The following is a 4,121-nucleotide window of genomic DNA, read 5'->3' on the forward strand; positions in this document are numbered from 1 at the left end:
TCTTCCCAATGTCTTACACAGTGAATGAAAATAGATCCAGATCAAAAAAACAATTGTGAAATTATAGAGCAATTAGGTTAAAGAGAAGACTCTAGAAGCTTCCAGAAAGAAAGTTGTATGCAAGGGATCTAGATCATCAAAAGTCATTAAATTTCTTAATGGAACATTGGAGCCAGAAGACATGGAGCAAACACTTTTAAATTCTTTTCAAAAGTAACCTACAATAAAACTTTTAAGTCAAATAGCTAGTGCAAGTGTAGGGGTAAACTTAAATTTAGATAATTTAAGACAGTGAGAACTAAAAGCAAATATATATGTTCATGTTCATGCACCTTTTTCAGGAGGTCGCATCCTGGTAAAGTTAGGGAGAAACAAACAAACATACAAACAGACAAAAAACCCCAGGATGCCATGGGATTTAGCAAGAGAGGGAGGATGAGGAAATTCTTGGGAAAATGGCAAAAAGGTCCCAAGGCAACAGTATTGCAGGAAGCCTAGATCCACCGGTTTCTATTTGGAGCACATCAGAATGATCTGAGAAAGTATTTTCAAGATTAAATTTTTCAAATACTGAATTTAAGTGTACTGAGAGGAGATTTATATGTTTGGGAAGAGATCTGGAAATAAATTAAGGATAGTAGCACAGTAAGCTAAGTAAAAGAAAAGCAAGACAAATATTAACCTCAGAGAAATTTTGCAGGAAATAAAAAGTACTTATTCTTTACATTACTCAAATGACTTTTATAAGCAATGTGTTCATGTTGTTATGATATGGAGAAGTTCCACAATCAGTCATCTTCAAACTGAGCACCCAAGAAAGCCAGTGGTATAGTTATAATCTAAGTCCAAAGGCCTGGGAAGAAGGAGTGCTAATGTGGAAGTTTCAGACAGAGGGAAAAAGACGGATGTCCAGCCCAAACAGTTAAACAGAGAAAGCGAATTCTCTTCCTCCAACTTTTTGTTTATGTAGACCCTCAACAGATAGATGCCCACCTACATCAGGGAGAGTGATCTGTTTTATCTTGGTACCCAATCAAATGCTAATGTCACATAGAAACACCCTCCCAGACAAACCAGAAATAACTGACATGCACCCAAATATCAGGGCACCTGGGACCATGATCCAGTCAAGTTGACACATATTTTTAACCATTACAGATATAAATACACTGTCCATTAAAATAGTTTATTATAAAAGAATATATATTTGTTTTTCATTTCTCTAAATAATTTTTTAGAAGAAAAATGAGGAAAATACTAGGCATTTACTTTGTAATCATAACCCATGTTTTTTTTTTTAGGACTTTATTTAAAAATTTTTTAAATTTGTTCTTTTTAGTTCTACATGACAATGCATTTTGACATATCATACATACATGGAGTTTAACTTCCTATTTTTGTGGTTGTACATAATGTGGGATTACACTGGTCATGTATTCATATATGAAAATACTGTCTTTACTTTTCTCAGCCCTATTCTTTCCCCCGCACTCTGCCCTGTACAATCTAGTGAACCTCCACTCCTCCCACACTCCTGCCTATTGTGGGTCAGCACCCACATATCAGAAAAATCATTTGGTCTTGGGTTTTGGGGAATGGCTTATTTCACTTAGTATGATAGTCACCAGTTCCATCCATTTACCTGCAAATGCCATATTTTCATTCTTCTTTATGACTGAGTAATATTCCACTGTGTATATATGCCACAGATTCTTTTTTTTTTATTGTAAAAAATGGGATACATGTTGTTGATCTATTTGTACATGGAGTCAAGGCATACCATTTGTGTAAGCATAAATTTACATAGGGCAATGTTGTTTGATTCATTCTGTTAATTTTTTCCCTTCCCCCCACCCGTCCCACCCCTCTTTTCCCTCTATACAGTTCTTCCTTTCTCCATTCTTACTACCCTCCTTATCCCTAACCCTAAACCTAACCCTAACCCTAACGCTAACATCTCCCACCCACTATTATATGTCCTCATCCGCTTATCAGCGAGATCATTCGTCCTTTAGTTTTTTGAGATTGGCTTATCTCACTTAGCATGATATTCTCCAATTTCATCCATTTGCCTGCAAATGCCATCATTTTATTATTCTTCATGGCGGAGTAATATTCCATTGTATATATATGCCACATTCACCAACTGAAGGGCATCTAGGTTGGTTCTACAATCTGGCTATGGTGAATTGAGCAGCAATGAACATTGATGTGGCTGTATCTCTGTAGTATGCTGATTTTAAGTCCTTTGAGTATAGGCCAAGGAGTGGGATAGCTGGGTCAAATGGTGGTTCCATTCCAAGCTTTCTGAGGAATCTCCACACTGCTTTCCAGAGTGGCTGCACTAATTTGCAACCCGAACAGCAAGGTATGAGTGTACCTTTATTCCCACATCCTCGCCAATACCTATTGTTGATTGTATTCTTGATAATCGCCATTCTAATTGGGGTGAGATGAAATCTTAGGGTAGTTTTGATTTGCATTTCTCTTATTACTAGGGATGTTGAACATTTTTATATATCTGTTGATTGCTTGTATATCTTCTTCTGTGAAGTGTCTGTTCATTTCCTTAGCCCATTTGTTGATTGGATTATTTGTATTCTTGGTGTAGAGTTTTTTGAGTTCTTTATAGATTCTGGAGATTAGTGCTCTATCTGAAGTATGAGTGGCAAAGATATTCTCCCACTCTGTAGGCTCTCTCTTCACATTACTGAGAGTTTCCTTTGCTGAGAGAAAGCTTTTTAGTTTGAATCTATCCCAGTTGTTGATTCTTGTTTTTATTTCTTGTGCTATGGGAGTCCTGTTAAGGAAGTCTGATCCTAAGCCAGCAAGTTGAGGGTTTGGACCTCCTTTTTCTTCTATAAGATGCAGGGTCTCTGGTCTGATTCCGAGGTCCTTGATCCATTTTGAGTTGAGTTTTGTCCAGGGTGAGAGACAGGGGTTTAATTTCATTCTGTTGCATATGATTTTCCAGTTTTCCCAGCACCATTTGTTGAAGAGTCTATCTTTTCTCCATTGCATATTTTTGGCACCTTTATCTAGTATGAGAAAATTGTATTTATTTGGGTTTGTGTCCACATCCTCTATTCTGTACCATTGATCAACCTTTCTATTTGGTACCAATACCATGCTGTTTTTGTTACTATTGCTTTGTAATAGAGTTGAAGATCTGGTATTGCGATACCCCCTGCTTCACTCTTTCTACTGAGGATTGCTTTAGCTATTCTGGGTTTTTTTTTCTTCCAGATGAATTTCATAATTGCTTGCTCTGTTTCTGTAAGGTACATTATTGGGATTTTAATTGGAATTGCATTGAATCTGTATAGCACTTTAGGTAGTATGGCCATTTTGACAATATTAATTCTGCCTATCCAAGAACATGGGAGATCTTTCCATCTTCTAAGGTTTTCTTTAATTTCTTTCTTTAGTCTTCTGTAGTTCTCATTGTAGAGGTCTTTCACCTCTTTTGTGAGATTGATTCCCAAGTATTTTATTTTTTTGATGCTATTGTGAATGGGGTAGTTTTCCTAATTTCTCTTTCTGAAGATTCCTCACTTATGTGTAAAAATGCATTGGATTTATGAGCATTGATCTTGTAACCTTCTACTTTACTGAATTCACTTATGAGTTCTAAAAGTTTTCTGGTGGAATTTCCGGGTTCCTCTAAATATATGATCATGTCATCAGCAAACAGGGATAGTTTAAGTTCTTCTTTTCCAATTTGTATCCCTTTAATTTTTTTGGTTTGTCTAATTGCTCTGGGTAGAGTCTCAAGGACGATGTTGAATAGAAGTGGTGAAAGAGGGCATCCCCGCCTAGTTCCAGTTTTTAGGGGGAATGCTTTCAGGTTTTCACCATTTAGAATGATATTAGATATGGGCTTAGTGTAGATGGCCTTTACAATGTTAAGGAATGTTCCCACTATCCCTATTTTTTCTAGTGTTTTGAGCATGAAGGGGTGCTGTATTTTATCGAATGCTTTTTCTGCAGCTATTGAAATAATCATGTGATTCTTGACTTTAAGTCTGTTGATATGGTGAATGACATTTATTGATTTCCGGATGTTGATCCAACCTTGCATGCCTGGGATAAAACCCACTTGATCATGGTACACTGTCTTT

The sequence above is a fragment of the Sciurus carolinensis genome, chromosome 9 (assembly GCF_902686445.1).
Source record: "Sciurus carolinensis chromosome 9, mSciCar1.2, whole genome shotgun sequence".
NCBI classification, from domain to species: domain Eukaryota; kingdom Metazoa; phylum Chordata; class Mammalia; order Rodentia; family Sciuridae; genus Sciurus; species Sciurus carolinensis.